This window comes from Rousettus aegyptiacus, unplaced genomic scaffold, assembly GCF_014176215.1.
Source record: "Rousettus aegyptiacus isolate mRouAeg1 unplaced genomic scaffold, mRouAeg1.p scaffold_m13_p_1, whole genome shotgun sequence".
NCBI lineage: Eukaryota > Metazoa > Chordata > Mammalia > Chiroptera > Pteropodidae > Rousettus > Rousettus aegyptiacus.
Genome location: NW_023416284.1, coordinates 44905847 through 44932230, shown reverse-complemented (window position 1 = coordinate 44932230; position 26384 = coordinate 44905847). Strand labels below are relative to the sequence as shown.

The following is a 26384-nucleotide window of genomic DNA, read 5'->3' as shown; positions in this document are numbered from 1 at the left end:
TCCACGTCTGAAGTTTTGATGGCAAAACAAGAAGGGAAGTCAAACTATTCAGTGCTTTAAGCAGTATCTCTATGAGAGAGTAACAAGGTCTGAATCTCAATGCTATAGATCAATGATCCCCAACCTCTGGGCTGTGGACTGGTACTGGTCCATGGCCTGTTAGGAACCCGGCCTCACAGCAGGAGGTGAGCAATGGGCCAGTAAGTGAAGCTTCATCTGTATTTGCTGCCACTCCCAGTACTACCACCACCACCTAAGCTCCACCTCAGATTATCAAGCATTATATTCTCTCATAGGAGCACCGGTTCCTGGTGCCAAAAAGGTTAGGGACCACTGCTGTATACTATTGATATAGAAAGGCTTGGAGAGCATTCTCTTATTTCAAAGATGAAGACATTAAAGTCTAGAAAATAAGTGATTTACTCAAGGTTATCTAATTTGTGGTGGAGCTGGCTCCAAATCCAGGCTTCCTGATTCCTAGTTAAGAATTCTTTCTTATGCTATTTGGCCTTGGCAGGCTGTAATCAATTTTAACTTTTAAAGATATAATTTTTTTAACTTAGTTCTCAAAATGGAACACATTCTCAGAGGTTTACAGCTTTGTGTTATTATCAAACGATCAATATCACTCTTGGAAAGGAACTCAATAAAACGTTTTATCCAAGAGTTTCAGCCACTTCTTACAGAGGTCCCTTAAGTCCACTGAACATACTAGTTTTGTAATTCATGTTAACTAGCGAATTCTTACTCACAAGATAGGTAAGGAAGAAAAACAGAAAGTAGGGGAAATAATAAATTTACCAAGAACCCCAAAGTGCCAGGAGTCTTAGTTCGTATTTTACCTAAGAAAACTGAAGTTAGAGAGGCCAAGTAATTTTCCCTAGGATCTCTTTGTATGGCAGAGCTAAGATCTCAACCTGAATCACTGTGATTCTAAGCTCATGTTCCTTGAGTTAAATATTTGCAAATCAAGTACAAAGACAAGGAAGGGTGCTCTTTAGAAAGATCAAACTATTATTTACAAATACTCCTTTTTAAGTCCCTGCCACAAAAATTTTCCCTATATTATTTCTCTGGGCCTTTGACTATGTTCCCCACAGAAGAAGGTCAAGTACTTAAAAGACTCCTTTCAGTCATGTTGTTAATAAATAAAGCAATGTTATTTAAACCTTTGGGTGCTTTTGTCAGTCAAAGATATCACTGATTTTCTCTCCCACATAGGGAAATGTACACAAGGTCACTGAAGCCCTGGAAAAATATAAATTTTTCAGAGTAGGTCTGGTGCCAGGGCGACTTGGTGGGCACTTGAAGGTCACTCTAGTCACATGTGAGTTCATTCATCATTCTAAGATTGCTCATCAGAAGAAACTAAGCATTAAACTCCAAGCACTAAGTTTTGTACAACTGGTAGACAATCTGTTGTTATAAGATATGCAACAAATGGATAACAGAAATGTTCTTAGAAAGATGAGTACAAATAAGTTTGTTTTAATTTTTTAAAAAATTCACCAACTCTGTAAATATTAATAGTGATGGCTCACAGTTATATAAAGCTCAACAGTTGACCAAATATTTTCACATATGTAACCTTATTTAAGTCTCTCACAAGCAACCTTTCAGTTAAGTGAATGTTAATCTGTACTCTGAATTGAACTAGGCTCTGGTGATACAAAAATAAATGTAGGTTCTTGTCCTCAAGGAATTCACCATTTTTTATTATCATTTTATATAACATAGTAGGCAAGTAAAGCTCAAGAATTAGACTCTACTTGCCCATTGAGTTTAGTTATATCCAAGTTTGAAACTAGGGTTGTTTGATATCAAAACTTATTCTTGTCTTATAACATCCAACTTTTGCTTAGCATGAGAGTAGAAGTGTAGAGGAAAGTGGCCATTGAGTTTTTAAAAAGCAATCTCCCCTAATTTATTAGTTTCTAGTTTATGATTTTTATAACTTTGGGATTTTTAAGGCAAATGCATCCTTGTAGTCTCTCTTGCTGTTAATACAATGTTAAAAGGAAATGTTTCATCATGTATTTGCTTAAATAGAAATTGAATCTAAATTATCATGTTCGGGTATGAAATTAAACTGAGAAATTCATAGGGTATAGCTAAATATGCTATTATAGATTATCCTGAGTCTCACAGCTGAGATGAAGACTTGGGGAGAGTTCGTATGTGCAGAAGGAACTGCTGATTAAAGAGTTAGGCAAAAAGAAATTACGAAGAAAAGTTCAAGAAATTTGGCTGTAGGATGAGAGTTGAACATCTTGATAACAATCTTTATATACATGAGAAATTATTATACCAGCTTTTTTTTTTTTTTTTACCTCTAAGGACATAAGAAAATAAATTCAAACTGCAGCCCTAGGAATTTAGGTTAGCCATGAAAAATGATTTGCTGACAGGTAAGATTGTCAGTTACTGGAATAAGATACTAAGTGAAGTTGTGAAATCTCCCTTAAAAAACAAACAAAAAAAATGATTTCTCATATATTTTTATACTTCAAATGTGACATGGCCCCAGGCAGAAAGGTGGACTCAATGGCTTCTCAAGGTTCCTTTCAGCTGAAAGACTCCATCACTATGATGACTTAAGCCATTAAAAGCACCTTTTCTTAGTGAAAACCAGCCTGATGCTGAAATTTGAAGCACCTAAAGTCTCCCTTTTACCTTGTTAATCATTCCACATAAGCATTTCCTATAGATAATAACCTCAACTCATGGTTTTCCTCCAAAAGTCAGCTAGAATCAATTCAAAGGTGCTTTATCAATGTTAAAAGGTCAACTGTAGGGAATTGTTAATATTTCAAAAACTGTTGTGCCCTTTACTCTTGTTTCCTTTTAATCCCAAACTATGGAGGATCCGGTGGAGATGATCATTATGAGGTTCTAAGGTGATAATATTCGCCTACAGTAGCCTCACAAGCTTTTTCTCACTAAATTAAGTTGATCTTGAACTTCAGAGATTGCTCAGAAGCAAATCGAGCACAGCAGCAGAACAGGAAGGTATGGGATATGGTGATCCTAAGATATCACTCCATCTAGTTCATTTATATGACAATCAAGAAATAGGCTCAGAATGTTGAAGGACTTGCAGAATCATACAGCTCAGTAAAATGCTGATATTAGAATTCATGTCTTTTAGTCCATTATACAGTGAGTTTTCTAAAGCATATTTTTCATATTCAAAGAACAAAATCAAAAGTGAGTTAAAAAAATTGTCTCAAAATATATTCAGATGCTAAAAGACCAGATGAAAGACTTGAAATTTCTTTTTTGTGGAAACAGGTGACTCTTCTCTCCACACTATGATAATAAAATCAGGCATCTTCCTGCACTAACAGACATATTTAACAGTCATTCCATTAATATGTGACTACCATATCCCAGCACTGTGAGCAAATAAAATCCATATCTTTGTTAATGGGTTTGCTAAATGCTAACTTGTCAATTTCCCATAACTGTTAAAAATAAGCATTAGAGGCAGAAAAACGTGTCAAACTTGACATTACCAACTGTTAATATTGATGTGACTTTGGGCAAGTGACTTAACCTATTTGTTTCTCCATCTGCAAAATGACAATAATAACATTTACCTAGATTGACTAAGATATTACTATATGTTAAATGCTTAGCACAGGCTCGGCAAACACAAAGTACTTACTAAACTGTAGGTGTTACTGCCATTATTATTATTATTATTATTATTCCCATATACATCAACATTCAGTAAGTTGCCCTAAGAGATGATGAGAGATATAGACTTCCTATTAGGCACAAAGGATAAAAGATCTCTTTTGTAGGAAGAGAGAACTTTCTCCCCAAAGCTATGAAATTCACATCTACAGTTAAAAGAAATTTTAACTGACACTTGCATTTGCTGAGGCTCTAATCTGGGTCAAAGGCTCTACTAAGGGTTTTGGGTATAAAAATTAAGGAAACGGTCATGCTCTTCAAGAGTTTCATGGTCTACAGTTGAAAAAAACTAGTAAACAGATAAATACAATATGACATGGCAAAGAGAACATGAATGACAATGAGAGGATGGAGGAGCTTGGGGAAGGGTGGTGGGTAGGATTTGGAAAAGATTGTCAGGAAATTTGATCACTTCAGTGGAGTCTAGATTCTAAGCAATAAGATGATGAAAGTTCATGGTCACTAAACAGTTTTTTTTTAATTGAAATTTTATAGACAAAAAGAGGCCACTGATTAAATTAGTAATTTATCTGTCTCATCTTCATTCACCTGGGCAGAAAGGATCACAAAATAAAAGAGCCTTCAATAGCAGGAGAGGGGGGCAGGGGAGGGGGCAGAGAGAGAGAGAGAGAGAGAAACAATTTCAAGCACTATGCCTGGCACATGCACTTATACGTCAATAACGATTTGCTTAGTAAGCCCTTTTCAGTAATTCTGTAATTTGTTGGAGGGTAATCATCAATGTAAGAAGGAAATTTTATTGTCATCTTATTTTTATTAACACAACTCAAAGATAATTATCCAGGTAATGTCCTCAATTCTCCACTTCAGCTTCATGTCTATTCTCATTCTGACTTGACAAAAGGCAGAAACATAAAGAGAGTCATTATCAACATCCTCTAGATTTCTAGAGACTGGATAATATTCTGTTTATGTGGCTCATATCTGCTTGAATGTGAGGTAAGACTCTTAATGTTTGCTAATTTTCAACTATGTATGGTTAAAAAAACTTAGGGTCCACAGATTAACACTAAAAATAAGTCTTGGGACTTGTGACTATATATAAAAAACACATACTCTATGTAATAAATCACTCATATAAATAACCTCAGACAAGATAATTTATATTTAAACTATTAAATGCTTAAGATGACATAGTTCACAAAATAAATAAGACAGAATTAAATCCCACCTCTCTAAGGTACTGGCACCCTACACACTAGTTTTAGTGGCTCCCCACACAATACATAATGATGTCTTTCGTAATATATATTGCATTAGCATAAAGCAGAAACCACAGCAAGATAAAAAAGGTTATATGTCAAGGTAAGTTCCACCCAATATTCCTTTGAAATAACCCTAGATTATTTGAAAACGCATAATGTATAGAAACATATTTTGACCCTGCTTTAAACTGATAAGTAAAATTAGAAACAATTTACCAGATTGAAAACTCCAAAATATTCATATTTTGTTAGAACAAAGATACACACGAAAAAAACGATTCATAACTAATCACAATGATACTTATATAGCACTTGGTGCTTTGCCAAACATGTTTCCATATCTCATCATATTTGAGCTTAGCAGATTCCATGCAAAATGTTATTACAGTGCTTGAAGAAGGCTAGCTTTGTAGAGTAAGTGCACTTTTAGCTAACAAGAAAATAAGAAAATTTTCCAATTCAGCACTGACTCTTCTACTATTCAGGACCACCCATCAATAAGTGCTGTTAGTTCTAGCCCTGTAGCATTTGGTGAATTTGTCCCGTTATTCCTGTTTTATCCTTTACAGAATGAAAGATCTATGAAGGCAGGAAGTTTATCAGTCTGTGATTGTCATAGTCTCGTACCTAGAACAGTGTCTGACAGTCATTTGGTGTTGAATAAATACATTTAAACAAATAAATGAAGTTCTATAGGCCTGGTTTTCATACTTCTCAAACCTCCTCCTCTAGATTTCTATGGAACCTGTTAACTGGCATCATGAGCCAGATTTTCTTTGCTCTTATGTATTTTTATATGTGGCTGTTTAATTGACTTTACTAAAGCACAGATATAATGATTTTACCTCTGAAGTTAAAGCATTTTGAAATGTCTTTTTATTATTACAAACTCCTCGTGCTGGCTTTTAAAGTGTGCCACTGATTGCTCTAACCGACCTTTCACCAGATCTCAGCATTCAGTTTCAAAATAAGATCTTTTGTATCATTTCTGTCATCCCTCAAACCATCCTGCCTGTTTGACTTCTGTTCATGCAGGTCCCTTGCATCGCCATCTTTACCTATTGAAACACCACCGGCAACATATTTGTGTGAGATGCTGCTTCACTGAAGATGCATCAATCAGGTGCCAACACTTTGTCTTATGCATCTATCTTATTCTGCCTCATAATATACTTATACATGGATCCATGTCTTATCCGCGGTATTCTAAGCTTCCTAAGGACAACAACTGTTTTACTTCACTTTTATCCTAAAGCATTTACCACATGTAGTAAATGGTCAATACACATCTGCTAAGTTGAAGTGGTTCCAAAAAGTAGGTGATAGGATTAAAAAATATCTACATATATGGTAAAGAAAGCAGAGGATGGATGTAGAGTTCCAAAAATTTGGGTTTGAATCTGAGCTCTGCTTTTTACAAGGTGAGTATCTCAGGCAAGATTTTTGTTTTTCCTTTTAACCTGCCCGAAGCTCAGTCTCCTCATTTATCAAATAGTGATAATTGTATTATCTACCTCACAGGGTCGTCTGATGAACTTAAGTGAGAAAATGGCAGTAATAATGCTTTGCATACTTTAAAGTGTTATAAAAATTCAGTTATTTAAAAATTGTATGCTGTGGGGCCTGTCAGATGAATAAGAAATGAAAAATACTTGGTAATTTTGAGTTGTTTGCTGTCATACCTGGTAGAGAATGAGGAAAGGGTTCGAGTAAAAAAAAAAAAAAAAAAAAAAAAAAAAAAAAAAAAAAAGGGAAGGTCATTCTCTTTCTGCCAGGAGTCCCATTGCCCAGCAGAAAAAAAAAATTAGCATTTGAATATATCTTAACATTAATACTCAGCCAAGTCACTAAATTGCTATGTGACAGCATTTAGAAAAGATTCCCTATAGTAAATTATTTTGAGGTTTAGAGTTTATCATACATTTAGTTAAGCTGACAAAGCAGCTTTAAACACACACACACACACACACACACACACACACACACACTGCTAAAGGTGTTTTATTTTTCCTCTTCTGCTTCCTCCTGCGTATTTTCTCTTTGCTAAATTCATTTTAAAAAATACAACCATGAGTTTGTCATCTACTCTGTGCTCATATCATTCATTGTCTGAGAGCACCCCTCATTTAGAATTCAGCACAAAAGGCTGTGTATGACAAGAGAAGAGGAGGAAATGGTGCCTGGAACTAGCCTAGATGATTAGAGTGGCCCTGCCCCAGAGAGAGCGCTTTCCAATGCCACTTTCCGCCTCAGATATTCCTGACCTTAGAGACAAGCTGGGCACAGGTTATGATATCTGAGAACCCTGGACCAATGTGGCTCATTGTGCTATAATCTGATTTTAGAAGGATTTACGTAATTCATATTCCTTGTCAGAGGCTTTCCCACATTTCTGGATAGCTGATGACATTTTAATAATTTTATTTTTAAGTGTGGAGAAGAAAAAAAAAAACATCTGCCCATTATTTGAGAAAATAAAACAGCTACCTCTTTGGACTGAGGGCTTGGTTATGAATCAGTGTTTTTCTGTTTCTTCATTTATGTGCAGGTTTACTAGACACTCTGGACGGGCTTAAAACCTCCCAATGACGTCAATGGGGCAGAGAAATTGGAGCAGCGGAGACAGCTGCAATGCACCAAGTCTACTGAGGTTTTATTCTTTTCTCCCAGGGTGACATCTGAGACAGATATTATCAATCAAGCCCTCCTGGCTCAGCACCAAATCAAAGGCACTTTATCATTCAAAGCAGTAAAAGCTGCAATTAGATGATCTGCTTAGCTTTTTCCCTAGGAATATCTCGTCCATGACAATTAATAATGCAATTAAAACTGAATTAAACAAAAGAATGTTTACTAAAGTATTTAATTTAAATATGGGAAGTATTTTCTTTAATGTTTCAGACATCAAATTATTAAAGGTCACTCTACATAAATTTTATAGAAAAATTCAAAATAATCTAATTACTACCTCTTGGAAATACCAATAAAAGCCAAATGTTAAACTTTAACCAGTTTCCAAGAAATGTCCAAATGTCCAGGAAAAAATATATAGGCACATATATAGTGAGGCTTTACTAATATTTAGAGAACAGCAAACGACAATAAGAAAACCCTGTTACAATTGTTAGGAAGGAAACTAGTGCTCTATAAATTAACATTTCTTTCAAAAACATTCAAAATAAAACTAAAAAGAAGAAAGCAAAGCCAACTGCTTTTATTGTTTGTTAAGCACAACATATTATTTACTGACTTTTCAAGCGTCTTGTCTTAGTAACAGTCTTACTTGCCTGAGTATACAACACTTAATCTAAATATGTAGTTTTAAAGTGAAGCTCTCCACTGTCCTGTTTCTCTCCCCATCCCCACCCCCAGAATGAAACTTTAAACTAGTAAAGATGCACGAGGCTTATCATAGCAAATCTTACTAATAAACATCCTGAAAAATGGATTCTTGTTTTCAAAGTTGCCTGGAAGAGCTAGGCATATTCACTAGAATGGAGATTAGAGAGAACCAATTTCTATCTTGCCTCTCCTTGTCTTCTGCATTTTGATGGCAAACAATGCTGGTGATAAAATAAATGTAAAATGGAATAGAGAGAAAACTGGGGGCAATGTCAATCTCAAGGTTATATGGCAAAACTGAATAGGACACAAAGCCATTTAGTCTAGAAAGTCAAACTGGCCAAGAAGAAGAAATAAAGAAGACTATATTCTTCAGTCATTGTCTACTAGCCATGAAGCATCATCATTAGCTTGCTTAAGGTTATCACAACAGGTAACATTATATATGATGTGTATATGTCTAATTTAATAACAGACTCCAAAAATAGGAAAGGCCATGATGCAGGATACTTGCTTTTTCAATGACGAATAAACAAAAGAACATGTGTTTAGATGTCAGCGTTAAAAGTTTAGGTTAGCTAGACTAACAAATGCCTTGCCAATCAGTTATGTTTACCCAAGGCAGGGTGCTGAAAGTGTTCTTTATTATTTGGATTTAAACAATAACCTTCTTTTTTTCTACTCTTCCATTCATTTAGCTGTGAAACAGACAATAAGTCATAGCTAAAGTTACCAAATATATTGTACATTTACAAGGCGGAGCTTTCTAACTGATCTAGCCCTAAAGTTTCTCCCACCACCAGATTCATCTTTCCTTTATCCATTCATTTCATTCATCATAATGATAATGATATATGTACTGAGGCCTGGTGGATATAGGTTTGTATCCCAGCTCTATCTCTTGGTAGATACATGTCCTTGAGTGACTCAATCTGCAAAATAATAATGAAATGAAATGACACATGAATAAACACGTGTAGGCACTCTAAATGTGATAGCTATTATTTTTAGTTACTTGCTTAAAAATGTGTATCATTGTACTTCAGTGCCAAGTACTATGTTAGGCAATGGGAAAACATACACACACACACACCTATAAGTGTGCATGCGTGCACACACACGGAGGTAAGTAATACAAAATATACAGAGTAAATCAAGATAACAACTTGAGAATCATTCTTACCTTTACATCTAATCACCACTACCAGTACCAATAAAAGCAAAGTAGGATCCTTTTCACAGCTGTGGGAAATCTGTCTTATCAGCCAGTGACCTGCCAAACCTTGCCAATGTCATAAACAAGTGAGTAACTGCCCAAATGGTTACCTATCCCAGAATATTCTATTTCCTTTACCTTTCTTGAAATGGTTTCCTCTTTTTGCCATAGATGACCTAGCTTATATCATTATTGTCTCTTTCCTGGATTACTGCAACAGCCTCCTAACCAGTACCCTTGATTTGAGCTTTACCTAAATGGTCATTTTTTTAATGATAAATATGGCCATGTCATTCCCTGCTTAAAAATCTGTATGATTTCTCGAAGATTTTATGGAAAAAGTCTCTGTTCCTTAGCATGTCACAACAGATTCCTATATGATAACATGGCTTAACTAACTTTCTAACTTTATCTTCTCGATACGACCTTTAATACACACTCGCGCCACTCAGTTCTCCAAACTAGCTGTGCTATTTCATGTTTTCACGTATTTTCTGCCCTTGTCCTCCATCTCTGCCTTCTAATTCCTATTACCACATGCTTTTACAAAGACAGACACTTACCAGATTGCAGTAACATGTATTCGATCGTATGTCTGCTTCCTCCCTACTTGTGTGTGAACTCCTGAAGAGTAATGCCTACATGCTGTTCATTCTATTTCCTCTAGCTAGGCCCTTAATGGCATGCTGTTCTAGAAAAACACTAAATGAATCGATAAACATGAGTGTTTATAAACTCAGCCGATCTACCTAACCAAAGAGATTTTAGAATCCTTTCTGCAGAACAGGGGTGGATCTTTCGAAGGCCTCTTGGACAGTTGGGCCCCATTTGTTTCCCCCCTAAACCTTATAGGAAATAGCACTAGATTTGGGAACCATAAGAAAGGATATTAGAAATTCTAGAATTAGGTTCAGATAGACATATTTAAAATCCACACATTCTAAGGGTTATCAGTTCTTCTAAGTTATGTAAAGCCTACCACTTCAATCAGAAACGGTAGTGATGTCAGAGATGACAGCTTACATCAGCCCATGCAGGAAACTAATTAATCATTTATTAACAACTATAGTTGTGCAAATGACCTGAGTATCTTGGATCACTTATTCATTCATTAAGCAAATATCAATTGACAACAGTGTCATACTAGGCATTACAGATTCAGTGGTGAGCAAACAGGTTAGCATAGCTTTATTCAACATTTACCATGTTTTATGTTTCTTTCCTTCTAATACATTTTTGATGTGTGAGCAGCCCATGATGGAGGTTCTTTCTGTCAATGGATAGATCTCACTCTTTCTGCCATAATACTGAATGTTCTACTCCATGTAACTTCTGTTTCCATGTGCAGTTCTTATCCTCTCGCCTCTTATAGTTTGCACTCTTACTCACTCATGTGCAGTCCCACTGTCCATTGCCAGATAAAGGAGATAAGAGGCACTGTTCTCTAGGCTTGCTCAGGCACCTAGATATTCTGGCATTGGCCATTCACAATTTGATGATGTTTTGATATCAATAAATAAATATACTGGGTGAGTTTCCCCAGTAAGGTAAGCAATCACCAACAAACTAGTGACTTGGAATTAAAGCAGTGAAAAATAAAAGTTGATTTTTTTTTTTTTCTGGCAGATACTTGATATGTAAAGACTAGATATAGAGCATATAAGCTGCATTATCCAAACTTAATTATAAGATCCTTGAAAGTCTTTTCCATATTTATATCAGTTTCAGTATACAATGCCTTCTTGCCCATAACATGAGTATCATAAAAATCTATGGCCTCTTTTTTTGTAAGCAATCAAAATATTTTTAGTTAAGATCACCAAATATTTCTAAGTAAACTGAGGAATCATTATTATTTTTCTGTTTATAAAGGCCATAAAAAATATAAAATGTCCATTAAATAAATTTGAATATTTATAAACTTTATAAATAATAACAATAATTAAAACTACTGTGATTTGTGGTCAAGAAATCAGTAATTAAACAACTTTTCTTTATCATATGATGTAAAGAGAAAGAGTTTCAGAATGATATAGACCTGAGTTTGTGTTTTAATCGTTGTTCCATGTTCCATGTTGTTCCAATAGTTGTTCCATGAAAACAGGAGAATTAATACCACCTAAGCATCAGTTTTAATATGTAACATAAGGATAATCTAATAGGTTTTTATAAAGAATAAATGTGTATAAAGTATCGTAATATGGCATAGAATACTTAACATTTCTAAATAATATATTTTCTTCTATTTTGAGGGTTTTTTGGGTGGGGGGAAAGGGAAATTTCAGAATGTCACTTATTAGCTTTTTCAAAAAATATATAAAAAAATAAGAGATGCATATATAATCTCTCCTTTTTATTTTCTTTTTAAAAGTAACAGTACACACTGTGATGAGACTTTATAGTATTTTTTAATGTGAATTCTAAGATTTGTCTTTTGTATCCTGGAAAATGATATTTGACCATGTGACTGAAATTTTTGGATTTTCACAGCAACACACCAAAGTCTGTGATGACTCTTCTAAAGCTTTATTTACTGAGCCATTATGGCACCCCACTTTAAAGAAAGGCCACCACAGAGCATTCTTATTGCTTACTTAGAAATTAACACCAATGGCCTACATTAAATATTCTTCAATGGGGTTTCCAAAAATGTTACAGAGCCTGAGTATTTATTATCTGGCTCCAATGTGCTATGGACACAAGACTAAATTTGGCTTTTTTTTTTCTGCCTGTAGCTTATGACACATCTTAGTGACCAAAACAAACAAACAAAGAAACAAACAAACAAACAAAAAACCAGAGCTTTAAAACTTTGCTACTGTCAGAATAAAGGTTACAGAGTAACTCTTAGTTTTAAAATAAAATCCTCCTGCAGCCAAGTACTCTTTGGGATATAAGAAGATCGAAGACCAAGACTTTCGGATGCCATCTTGCCAAAATCACTTGAACTCACGGAGATGCCTAAGTCCCAAGTCACACAATTACAACTCACACACACACATACACTCATGCATTCTTTTAACAAGTGTTTATTGAGCACTTACTATGCATTAGACACTGTTCTAAGCATTTAGGATATATCCTTTAACCAAATAGACAAAATTCCCTGCCCTCATGTAGTTCACATTTCAGCTTGGGGTAGGGAGGGGGTGATGTGGGAAGGAGTGGGGACAGAAAATAAACAATATACATAAATCACAGTATAGACTTTATCTTTCCCTAAATGAGTTGTTCCCCCTTTCTATTTCCTTTGTATTTGCTTTTCTGTCTTCTGGAAAGCCTCTTTTGTCATCCTGAAAGACCAAGATCAAAGAACATCTCCTCTGTGAAGCCTGTGTTAGCTCTTCTTAGGGCCTTATGGAGTTTTTCCATAGTTCTGTTATGGCAGTTCTCAGATTGTCCTCAACTGACATATGTCTATTTTAATGAAGGACAAGCTTCTTCTGGAATCTAGCAAGGACCAACTCTTAGTAAGTATTGTATCACCAAGGCCACTGAGTACAGAGTGTATCAGAGTAGCACCCTCAATGAATATTCAGTTAAAAAATAACCACAGTTTTAGTCTATCATAAAGAAAAAAGATTACTTTTTAGATTAGCTGTGATTAGAATGTTTCCTCGCATACCATTCACACCAAAGTTTAAATAATGCATACATTTAAAAAAGATTTTGCTTGATATAGAACTATTTTAATATGAAATACAATAGCATCATTTTACTGAAAACTGATTCAGCAGGCATGTAATTCAAAAGCTAACTTTCGATTAATTGACACATATGGTCTTGATAGAAATACTAATTTTATGACTTGGTTACCTTTTAAAATGCTAATTTCACCTGTGCTGTGATCATTTGGATAAGTTGACCAGTATAGTCAAGATGCTAATTTTCTTCACCTTTAATTATCATGAAAAAGATTAAGTTACTGTGTTACTCTAATAGGGAAGTCTTAGCCATCAGACTAACTTACTGTGATTGGCACAATAGAGCTTACTTTAAAGAGCTGCAATTTAAGGAAAGGAATATTCTAGGAGTGGAAGTCCCTGCAGCTTTTAGACATTGCCTACACCCCATTGCTATATTAGATCTGTGGTTTTGTAGGTGGGGCCCTGTCAAGACGTTCTCTATCAGATTAGCTCTCTGCTTCTTTACCAGAGACCTCCAGTCTTGGGATTTTTCTTCAGTCTGTCTTTAGCGTCAAGAACATTGACTTTGTTGATTCAACTATATAGTGAAAGAGGAAACTGCCTTTCTGGCTGAGAGGAAGATCTTAGGAGCAAGCTGACACCCCTTCCCGCAATCAACTCTCAGGGTAATTTTAGGTCTTCTACTGAGCTGTTGTTAATAGCCTGAGCCGCCTGCCCGTAACCAGCTTATAATACTAAGTACTGCCTAGCTTTTAAAGCTGAATAAGAATATGTGTTTCTTCTTGGTCTTTTCTCTACTGAAAAACCAACCAAACAAAAGAAAACCTTTTGCCTAACTTTTCAAGGAAATAATCTCACGGAAGTTTATTTTTCAGCCCCAAATGTGAAGCAAGTGCATTTATACTTCTTTTGCACTCCCCTGACACCTAGCTTCGTGCTGAGCACAGCAAATAATGTGATGATTGATAAATTACTTTGCCTTAGCAGTATGTGATCTACTTGAGCAGGTGATATGCAGTTCCTTTATATAGCACTGGAAGGAAGAAGTAATGTAATTCTCCATATATTATATGCAATTTTTCATCAAAGTAGACTCACAGGCATTCACTCATACTGCTTGAGCTGTGGCTAAAGTCTCAAGAGAAGGATAATATCTACAGCACACACACACACACACACACACACACACACACACACAAAACAAAAACGTGAATACATTCCTAAAAGTCTTGGGTGTTTATATTCCAGCTAAATAAATTAGTTGTAGATTGAAGTGAGCTTTTCTGCTGTCTGTACCCATCAGTGACTATCAGTAAAAAATAACATATTTAAATTTGTGTGACTATTCAAGTTTTCCTGGTTTTTCATCACAGAGACCTGATCTCAGGCACATTTTTTTTTTTTTCATTCTGGCTTGTATAATTAAAGCAAAGGTATTCTTCACAATGGAACTACACACAGGATTGTAACCTAATGGTTGTCAAAAAATTAGGTCTTGCACAGTTGAATATAAGCTTTTGTGCAGTGTTTAGCTGTGACAAATATACTTTGTCACACTTTATAGATTTTCTAGCTATTATATCAAAGAATAAGCAAGTATTTCCTGATTTCTAGAAACATTTACAAATCTATAACTTAGCTTCTAATATGATTGCCATAGTAGCCAATATGACTTCAGAGTTAGCCTGTATTCTGCCTATAAAACAAACTAAATGTAGGTATTCCCCGATTTAGGGATTACGTAGTAGAAACTAGATACACAGAAAACAAATAAATTGGTAGGTAATTGTACTACAAAAATAATTCTTCTCATCGCTAAGGGATTTCCCTTAGGATATCTTTAAACTTTAGTTCTCCTACTGTATTTAAGTATTTGTTTATATATAATTAATTGACATGGATATAATTGAAAATGTAGAGCTCAATGTTATTTTCTCGCCTGGATTCACTGTTAGCTGTAGTTCAGTAGAAAAAAAAAATAGGTAAAAGAACAAAAAATATGTAAGTCAAAGGAGTTCAACTGGAAAAAAAATAAATTTACATTTAACTCTGAAGAGTTATATAAAAAGAAACAAATCTTTATCAAGTGGAGAGCTTAGAAGAATACATTAGGCGGTTTCCAAGCCCTTAGCTGTTGAACCTTGAAAACACTTTACCACTTATAATTCAGTGGTCTAATTGTGATGTTCCATTGCAAATTGCCACCTAAGAGTTGACTGAGCCAGTGAGTCACCTCAAAGATTTTGATAAACACAAAAAGACTCTTGTGGGTATAGCAAGCAGCACTTGCTTGATTTTTTTTCCTTCAAAAATGAAATACAACTCTATTTTTATAGAAGCCCCCTTTGCTTCCACAGAAAACACCCTAACCAGTCTCTGCTTCCAGGATGGCCCCACACACTGGCTATTTGCTTCTCTGCTGTAAGAACTTCATAGCTTTTAGGATGAAGTTGAAGCTATCATAAGGGCTTTCTAGCCCTGTCTGCCTTTCAGTATTGTCTCAGGCAATCACTTCTTTCTTATGATTTGGAATGGCAACAGTTTTTTACTTTTTTTCCCTCAAAATGAATCATGTGAAGCTTCGATATGCCTGAAAGGTCTTTCTTCTGATTCTCTGTCTAGTTATGGCCTACTTATCCATCAGATTTCTAGTTACAGTTCACCTCTTTTATGCCCCAATCTGACATAGGTGCAGACAAAGCAGGCTGTGCATACATCTATTATTGTTTTAACACATTGACATAATTATTATTTATAGGTTTAACTTTATCTGATTGTTATAGAACTTTGAATCCCAGAAGCCTAAAGCAGTACCTAGTATGTAGTAAGTACTCTATAAATGTATGCGGGAAGTGTGATTGAATCAGCCATTTACTGGATAAGTGGAATTTTTTAAAAGTTGACTTGAAAAGCATATCATTACTAAAAAAATCTGGATTTTCAAAAAGATTAATCAATGTATAAATAATATAAAGATGATGAGACAAGTAGTAAGAGGCTAATATTTGTTGAACTAATTCTTTGGACCAGGCATTGTGCTAAATTACTGTTATATCTCATTTAAATACCACAATCAAACACATAATACTTATATTGTTTTTCATATTTCACTCTTAATATGAACTGAATATTTATTGAGTGCTTCATACGTACCAATAACTATGTTGTGTGATTTGTATTACTTAATTTTCACAACATTTCAAGGGAAGCATTATAACTTCATGTAAAAACAAGAGAATCTGCACTCAGACCTGCCTGAGGTCATACAGTTGTTAAACAAGACACTGGGATTTTTCACCCATATCAATCAGGTCCTCTAGGCATTGAAACAACATCACATTTCCCAAACTGATTTCCGGAGGTCCATTAAGATATTAATAGGCTTTTCTTTCACCTCCTAAAAATGTTTTATGTTAGATAACTGTACTTTTTCCTTTTTAAATATATCCTCGTTTTAGAAATTCACAGTGATATTAATTATATCTCATAGCTCTGAAACCATCAAGAATCTACTCTAACCAAATATTTTCTAGTTTTAAGAAACCACCTCTTTTTTATTTCTTCATAGACCACTAATGCTCCACTTTGCAAAGTTCATGACTGCCTCAATTGAACTTATATTAAAATGGAGTAAAAAGGTTTTTTTTTTTATGACTGAAGTGTCTTTTAAATTCCATTTTTGATGAGATTCTAAGTTCCTTTTCCTTTTATGTCCTCTAGATTTTCAATTGACCCTAGAAAAAATGTGATCAGGAAAAATTGTGGTCTTATTTATGAGAACTAATTATGCTCAAAATTAAGAGTAATAGTGCTTTACTTTTCTGATATACTCCACACCACTGAAAGTATTCATTAAAAGAACTGCCAGAAGCCTATGCTAGGCAATGTGCAAAATAACTATGTCAGCCATATTTTGGACCCTCTTGAAGTTTCAGCATTCAGAGCAGTTGGAGAGCTAAATAATTCCTGACAAGTAATGACTATGCTTAAAATGTATGCTTATTTTGCTATCTGTATAGGGAAATGTATATATGTGTAAACCTGCAACTATGAGACACGAGTAAATCAATGCGACATCACACAAATCATTGCTTGGTTCTAGTTTGTGACGCTCAAAGTTGTGACCCATAATTCCATGTTTTTTATTGTTTCTTAACTCTTAAAATGAAGACATAATTCATTGAAAATAGAAATATTTAAACAATGCAAAGTATTTTACAGCTCTCCCATACTTCTAAAAACTTTTTAAAAAATACTCAACTGTTCGTTAGCCACACAAAAATAGATATTTGAGGGCTATTAAAAATTTTAACACTTTGTAGTAATGGCTCATTACCTTATATTTCTTTTTGTAAGAGTCTAATAGAGAAAAGCTTTTCAAAAATACTCTTGTTGTAAAAATCAAGTGGAGAAAAATGAAATTCATTCACAAATTTTACCCTGGTCTGAGATAATTTATTCTTGTAGAAAAAGTCCATTCAGTTCACTATCTATGCCTCTAACTTAAAGAAGATATGTAAAAACTTTTAATAACTTTTAATATATGAATGTACTCAAAGTATTCTTCCTAAAAATCATATAATTTTATGAAGCATTACATTTCTCCAGTCTTTTTGCTTATTTTTAATTCCTTTTTATGTGATTTCAAATATGAAAACTATGTCTCAGCTCTATTCCTGAACTGTCAGATAAAGTTTATTGTTCATAGTGTTACCAACACCTACCAGATCCGTGAATGTCGCCGAGAAGGAGGCAAATCACTCACATGCAACATCCTGCCGAGCTGGTGCTCTATCAACATCCAACAACCACCACTCAGGGACTTAGCTCACTTTCATTAACTTCCTTGTGTACTTGCTGCCACATAAGTTATCGCTTAGCTCTTTGTCCTTTTATTTTCTTTCCGATGGCATGCCACTTCCTATTGCAGAGTAGATATCATTTTTGATACGAATACAAATGACTTAACATTTAACATATAAGCATTCAACTGGAACATCATCGGTAGTTTCCTTTCAATATCAAATTAGAAAATCGGTTTGCAGTCAAATCTGAATGATAATTTCCCATGGTGTGTGTAGCATTTCTCCTAATTTACCTCAGAAAAGGATAGCATTTGAGTTTCAGAAATCATCAGAAAAAATCTCCCTTTAAAGAGTTTCCTGTTTTCTCTCTCATTTTTCATATTCTCCTCCATGCCTGATGATATGTCAGTATGTTTTTGAGTCTTCCTTTAACTTAATGAATAATCAGATTAATCAAAAAAAATTCTCTCTTTCTGCCTTTTGTATTGAGTTTGGAGCTATCAAGCTCCTGTCTGACTCGTTCTGCATTGTTTAGCCCGCTCAGAGTACAATGAAAGAACACCTGACAGATGGGGTCAGATTTCCTGAATGACATATGTTAGACCACAACAAAGGAGAAAATCCTGGAGTGGTTATAAGTCCCTTTCATCACGGGAGATTACAGAGCAAAGAAAATGTCTATGTTACACAAAGAAATAACAGTGTGACGGGAATGACGAATTCAACTTTGTCCAGGTTTGGGACCAACAGCTATGGCTGCTCTAAGCATGCTGGTGTGTATTTAAACTTCCACCTCTAGCCCAGGAAGACTGGCCTTTAAGCAGATACAATAGTCCTTGAAGGTCACTGGGATCATCATTAACACAGCACAGCTGTACCAGGTTCAAAGATCCTCAGATCCCTGAAGAACTAAAGGCATCTCTCAGCTTGACAATTTATATGTCAAAGACATTCAACAGAAATGACAAGGGTTTTAGCATTCTGGATCTCTGGGTAGAATATGATCATTACTATGGCTCATACTGGCAAACACTGGTTTATAATCAATGAGAAGACATGTCTGAATGGCTTCCCCTTTGTTTCTTGCTGTGGGACTTAGTCTAATTTATCATCCTTCTAGATCTTGATAACCTGTATTATAATCGGATCTTTGTTTCTAGAAGGGATATCTGGTTTCTCTATTTCAGATCTGCCTCCACATTTCAACTTCTCAAACTTCACATCTCAGAGAAGCTGACCTAAGGATGGGACTCATTTTTTGCAATAGCAGCAACAGATATAAAATATATATGTAAGTACAGAGATAATCAAAACTTAGACATGAAGACCAATTTTCTAACTGGTCTTTCTCCTTGTGTCCTTGCCCCACTACAGTCTATTTTAAAACAGCAACCAGAGTAATTCTTTAAAAACGTAGCTCAGGTCACATCATTCATCAGCTGAACACCTTCCAATTGGTCCCCATTTCATTCAAAGTTTGAGCTAAAGTCTTTATAATGGTCTATCAGACCCCAAATATAACCCCCATTAGCTCCTTAACCCCACTGCTCAGTAGGCTCCCCGTCCTCCGAGCTTCACTGGCCCTTTTTTGTTTGTAGAACATGCCAGGCATGTTTCTGTCTCAGGAAATTTTCAGTAGGTATTCTCCGTGCTGAAAATGTTCCTCCCCAGTTCCCTCCATGGCTCACTCTCACACTTCCTTAAGTCATTGCTCAAATGGCATCTTATTGAGACCTACTCTGACCACCCCTACTTCAGCACTCTCTTTTAACTTTGCTTTCTTATTTTTGTGTAAAACATTTATCATCTTTTAGCATGTATATTTTATTTATTATGTATATCATCTGTATCCTCCAACTAGCATGTGGCACCAAGAGAAACAAGATTCCTGTATTTTTTTCCACTGTTTTATTTCTAGTGCCACTTTAGAGTCTAGAATAAAGTAGGTGCTTAATAAATATTTATTGAAAAATGAATTAATGAATAAATTAATAGAAACAAGTGCCAGTCCACAGGCTTACAGTTAACAAGAAAGAAGATAGTTGGCCTAGTTTATAATTAAATGGAAGTTGTTTTCATCAAAATAATATTTTTGGTCATGGTGAATGTTCAAGGTAACTCTCTTATAGGAAAAAAACTTTATTTTTTTCTGATGATTTAGGGAGCAATGTAATTGTTGAGAAAAACCAAACAAAGAAGAGAGAGGCATTGGTGAATGTGGTTCATTTAATCCAAATAGTCAGCATGATGACTTTTGAGAATGCTAATAAAAAATTATTTTTAGATTATGAAGGAAATATAAAATTAGCAAAGGCTATCTGGGAAGTCTTGATAAGGGAAATTTTAAAGATGACATGTGGCTAATTTACCACCACAACCACAAAAAGAGACCATGCTTTTACTCTAGGAAACAAAAAAAAAAAAAAAAAAGGACCTTATGTTAATTTTCAATTCCATAGAATTATGTTCCTTTTTTTAAAAAACAAGTTTTATTGAGATATAATTCCCGTCATTAATTTCAACATTATAAAACATCCAATTTAATAGTTACTAGTATATTCACAGTTGTACAACCATCACTACTATCTAATTTTAGCACATTTTCATCACCTGTAAAAGAAACCCCATCTTCATTTATCTTTTCCTTAGCTCCTGTCAACCACTAATCTACTTTCTGTTTCTACTGATTTACCAATTTGAACATTTCATATGAATAGAATCAAACAATATGTGGCTTGTTTCACTTAACGTAAAGTTTTCAAGATTCATTCATGTTATAGCATGTACCAGTACTTCATTGCTTTTTATTGCTGAGAAATGTTCCATTTTACGGACATATCACATTTTGTTTATGTTCATTCCATTTGAGATACTTCCACTCTGGGGCTTTTATGTATGAATAATGCTTCTATAAACACTCATACACAAGTTTTTTGTGGACGTATGTTTTCATTTTTCTTGGAGTTTCAATTTCACCTAGGAGTGAAATTGCTGGGTCACATCATAACTCTATATTTTGCATTTTAAGGAATAGCCAAACTGTTTTCAAAGTGACTGCACCATTATACAATGTCATCAAAAATGTATGAAGATTCCGATTTCTCTACATTTTCTCCAAAAATTGTTGTCTGTCTTTTACATTACAGCCATCTTAGTGGATATGAAGTGGTACCTAATTGTGGTTTTGATTTGCATTTCCCTAATGAGTAATGATATGTTCCTGTGGATATTGGCCATTTGTGTATTTTCTTTGGAGAAATGTCCATTCGAATCCCATGTCCATTTTTTAAATTGGATTATTTGGCTTTTTATAATTGAGTTGTAATGGTTCTTTATATATTCTGGAAATAACTCCCTTATCGGATATATGATTTACAAATATTTCCTCCCATTCTAATGGTTGTTTTTTCACTTTTTAATGGTGTCCTTGGAAGCACAAAAGTTTTTTTTTTTTTTTTTTTAATTATAATGAAGCTCAAGAACACAGCTAAAAGATCGGAGTGGCAGTGCAGGGATTCACATGTAGTTAACAAAACTAAGTCTGAGAAACACAGCTTGTTCAAGGTCACTGATCTAGATCTCAGAGTCAGAGCCCAAACCTAAGACATTTGACTATGTTTCATATGAGTGTGTCCTACTGCTGATAACAGATATTGTTAGTCTTTTAATAAAAGCCAAACTATGGCCGTGCCACCCTGAACACGCCTGATCTCTTCTGATCTTGGAAGCTAAGCAGGGTTGGGCCTGGTTAGTACTTGGATGGGAGACCACCAGGATGAGCAGGTGCTGTAAGCTGATAGATAGATAGATAGATAGATAGATAGATAGATAGATAGATAAGAGCTGAACTACTGGTATTAGAAATTCCTCGACATGGGGAAAAAGACCATACACGTATGTGATATACATTACTCTACGGCAGCTTCCCCAACCTTTTTGGCACCTGGGACAGGTGCTCCTACGAGAATCTAACACCTGATAATCTGAGGTGCAGCTGAGGTGGTTTTGCTAGTGCTGGGGAGTGGCTGCAAATACAGATGAAGCTGTGCTTACTCGCCTACCGTTCACCTCCTGTTGTGTGGCCTGGCTCCACGGACTGGTACCAGTCCATGGCCTGGGGATTGGGGCCCCAGCTCTAGGGTTATGTCTGCAAAATGATTTCTTTTGGTTTTCTACTAAAGCATGTCTTGGTGATGGAGTGGACCCTGGCTTCCAGTTGAGAGAGCTGGGCCACCTCAGGAAATAATTAGAAGAAAAATGATGTCAGAGACTAGCATACTACAGACAAAACACATCTCACGATTTGTGCTTAAAGTTTATGAGGAGGAAAAACAACAAGGAAAAAATGTTATCTGAGAGCACAAAGACACACAGGCGGTCCATCAACAGATAATAGCACAAAAGCCACCAAAACACCTACGCCTGAGAAGGCTGTTTCTGTTAGTAATAAGTCACACACCAGTGCCGGGTGATCTTCCATAGGCTGGTTCTGAAAATCTGAAGTATGACGGGCAGCCAGATAGTTTGTAAGTACTTAAACAGGACAACACATTTAATATCATTAACTTTTAACCTCACTAGTTTTAAATGACATTTTAAAAATTATTTTGCTCAGGAACAATTTTACATGCTGAAAAGTGACTTAATTGGTTAAAAGTGCCTTACAATAAATGCATCTCTGAACAAAATTTTATGAGCTGAAGAATTTGAAGTTTTTTCTAAGCCATCTCCTTATATGAGTATTTCTTTGATATGAAAAAAATCAGAATCTATACTATTTGGCTTAGAAATAACAAGAGCAGTAATAATGATTAATATTAGTAATAAGCAATAATTATGAGTAATAGTATTATTATTAAAAATAATAGTGATAAGAGATTAATAATACTACTAATAAATATATTTACACAATACTTTAGTGTTTCCAAAGTGCTTTCACATTTAGCATTGTAATGAATCCTTATCACAAACTTCTGGGGAAAAGTATCCTTTCCTCCATTTTATAGATAAGGAAACTGAGGTTCAGATTAAGTCCCAATAAACATCAGTGTATTAGGTACTATGCTGTTCAATCTTATCTACCACTCGCAACACCATTTGAGGCAAGTACTGTTTATTCCATTCTGCAGATGAGTCTCAAGGAGAATGAAAAGTTGTCCAATCCTACAGCTAGTAAGAGACAGTGAAGAAATTTTCACAAAGCTCTTTGGAGTCTAAGATAATGATCTTCTAGGGCAAAACCGAAGTTGCTGAGAAAATGTTTATTTAAAAAAATTGAGTTCGACAAAAAATTTTCATGATTATATAGACAGGAAGTTGTATTTTGCTTCTGAACCTCAATAACTAAAATAACAACGATCACAAAAATAGTTCACACTAAATGAACACTTACTATATGTCAAATATTGGGTAAGTAAGAACTTTGAACTAATTGTCATTTAATCCTTACAACCACCCTAGATTATTATCTCAATTTAGAATATTGAAAATGAAAGCTAAATTCAGTAATATATTTATGGACCCTTCAAGTCATGTTGAACTCGGTCTTCTGTTTCTTACAAAGACAACAGGTAATTCATCTACCCATTATCTTAATAACTGATAGTCCTTAACTCATTCCTCAGTTTATCTAAAGCCAACTCATCCACACACTGTGACCAGAAGCCAGTATAGACTGGGCAGAAAAGCTGAGTGAGATCTGTAGCCAGGAACAGAGAGAGACTAGCTGGCTTACCTGAGATCCAAGCATGCTCTAGCAAAGTTTTCCAGCTCTAATCTCAGATGACATCATCAGTGGAGTATGGAATAGCCTCTTTCGCTTGCCTGGAAGCCACAGACTGATGGATTCTATGTGTGTGAGACTAAAGGGTCACCAGAATGGCAGAAAACAACATATACCAATCCATGACCCTTAAGCACCAGAGCCCTATGAAAGTATAGCTTGTTCTGCATTAGTTTTCGATCAGGGATAAAATAAGGAGGCAGAAAATCCCTGGAGCCTCAAGGCATCTCAGCATGACCTCTTTGTATTGTAAAGTTTGGAGCTTCCAAAGACTCTCACATATCAACACCTAATGGAGCGCTTTGTTCTTTTGCAGCACTCAGAAGTTCTTGGCTTAAAACAATAGTCTTTGATAAATGCCTACTTGGCAATGATAAATATTCAAATTGGCAGGGATGAGTATTAAGGGCTTTACATGATTTTTCACTTAATACTCCAAAGAAGTTTATAATTTTGATATCATAAACTTCATTTTAAAGATAATAGAACTTCACTTTAAAGATCCAAGAGAGTAAGTCACCTGCGCGAGGTCACAAAACAAGTTGATAAACTTGGGCTTCTAGCCCAGATATATCTGGCTCTACAGCCCTCATTTTTTATACTATCCAAAGCTTTAGCAGAATATTAGTTCCACCACTTATTAGCTAGCTGTCTGTCCCAGGATAAGTCATTTATACCACTGAGCCTCAGCATCTTCATCTTAAGAGCAAATTATAATAGAGCTGCTGTGACGATGAAAGGCAAATAAATTAAATATAAATAATACTACTACCAATCTCATAGGTTATAATAGATAATAATTTTCATGAAAATACCTGGTAAACAAAAAAATACCGTATAAATATGAATTTAAAAATAATTGGAACTTTGGTGGAAAAGAGATTCTAAAAAGATAAATTGATTCTCTTATTCAAAGAATTGTGTGTTAAACCAGAAATGCATTTAGAGTAAGATTATCTTGATACTTTAGACTTGGGAGATTATCAAAAGGCTTCCACAGGGGACAATTTCCCAGCACCCAGTCTAAGAATACATTCCAAAGGAAACAAAGGCCACTCTGTGTGTATATGTGTGTGTTTCTGTTCAGGTTTCCATGCCCGTGCCTGTTTGTGCATGTCAGTGCTGAAATGAGCTTCACTGTACTGATTTTCCCTCTTGATGTGGTCATCTGTGGAGCTCCAGATGTTCTGTCGGAGCTATTGAGCACCCAATTTGAATGCCAAAGACAGGTGCTTATAGCAACTATTCCAAAATAATATGTCTCCAAGATTTCGGAGTGTATACTATAATTTTCAGGAAAAAAAAAAAAAGAACTGCCTTTTCATCTTTCAGAAGATTGGTTGTTTCTGGTTATTTTTTAATTCTTTCCTGCCAATGCACACATGTCCTTGAGTATAGGACTCTGATCTGAAAATAATAACATGTTGATGTTCTGACAGCACCACTCTAGAGTTATTGCTGGAGGGCTGGAAGCCAACTTGGCTCCTGATCACGAAGTTTGACGGGGCACCTCCTCTTGATGGCTCTTTGCTTTGTATTTAAATAAACCTTAGAGGCACAGTCAGTATAATTAGATTTTCATAGGCACTAAGAATCAATTCGACTTTAGAAAATTTTCCATGAGAAAAAAAAAAGATCTCAGAGGTCACTGAGTCCAACTTAGTCATTTTACAAATAAAGAAACTTAAGCAGAGACTGGTATAGAAACACTTGGATAGTCAATTTTTTTGTCACTACTTTAAATACTTCTTTCCCTTAAAGAACAAACAGTAACAACAAAAGAAGCCTAAGGAGGTATATCACATGTTAAACGGCTGAGTGTTAACTTCTTTAGAGAAGTAGAAAGAATTGGCAAACCGGTCTGGTGAACAGAGCAGGCAACAGCAGTTAGAAGCCCACGGACCTAAATTCAAATCTCATTTAGACACTTAAGAGGTAACAAGTAATTGAATTTCTCTATACTTGGGTGTTTGCATCTATAAAATGGAGAAAAACTGTACTGTTTAGATCTCCTGCAATTATAAGCTCTAAATAGACGATTAAAATGGGCATTTTTTTTTTAAGGCAACTATTGGTTCATATAATGAAACAGTTGAAAAAAATGCAGAGTAGAGTTAGTGCCAACTTCAAGGAAGACTGAATAGAAAGATTCAAACACCTTTGGGTTTCTCTGTCTCTGGTGCGTCTCTATTCTTCTCTATATAGCAAGTAAATTCTCTCGCCAAGCTCCTCCTAGTGGGATATTAGTGTGATGTGCTCTCGGCTACAATTTACAGTTTTGTGACTAGAGGGAAGAACTTTAGCACTAACTATAAAAATCCTGTGTGAGGACTCTGATTGATTCATCTTTGATCACATGATAACATCTCTGGCCAGCAGGTTGGGAGCTGTATGCAAAGTTCCTATTAAAACATCCAGTGTTTGGTTTTGGAAGGGACATTCTCTACAAGAAAAAGGAAGTTATTCTGGATAGACAAAACTATAACTGTCCATTATAAATGTCTACTTCAGGAATGTAAAGGTCACATAAGATAACAGACTTAAAACGCTGGACACACAGTAGGTACACAAAAATGGTAGCTGCCCTATCCCATCATACATTTTCTTGAACTAATTGTCAGTGTCTTCCAGACAAGTGTGAAGAGCACTGAATTCATGGAGAATGTG

At 35.2% G+C, this 26384-nt stretch overlaps 1 protein-coding gene and 1 pseudogene across 2 annotated transcripts in view; one reads left to right on the top strand and one right to left on the bottom strand.

Moving 5' to 3' along the window:
* Positions 1 to 26384, bottom strand: part of PDE4B (phosphodiesterase 4B) — a 467156-nt gene that overhangs the window by 154472 nt on the left and 286300 nt on the right. The gene's annotated exons all lie outside the window — the stretch shown is intronic.
* Positions 21613 to 21730, top strand: LOC118605200 (annotated as a pseudogene).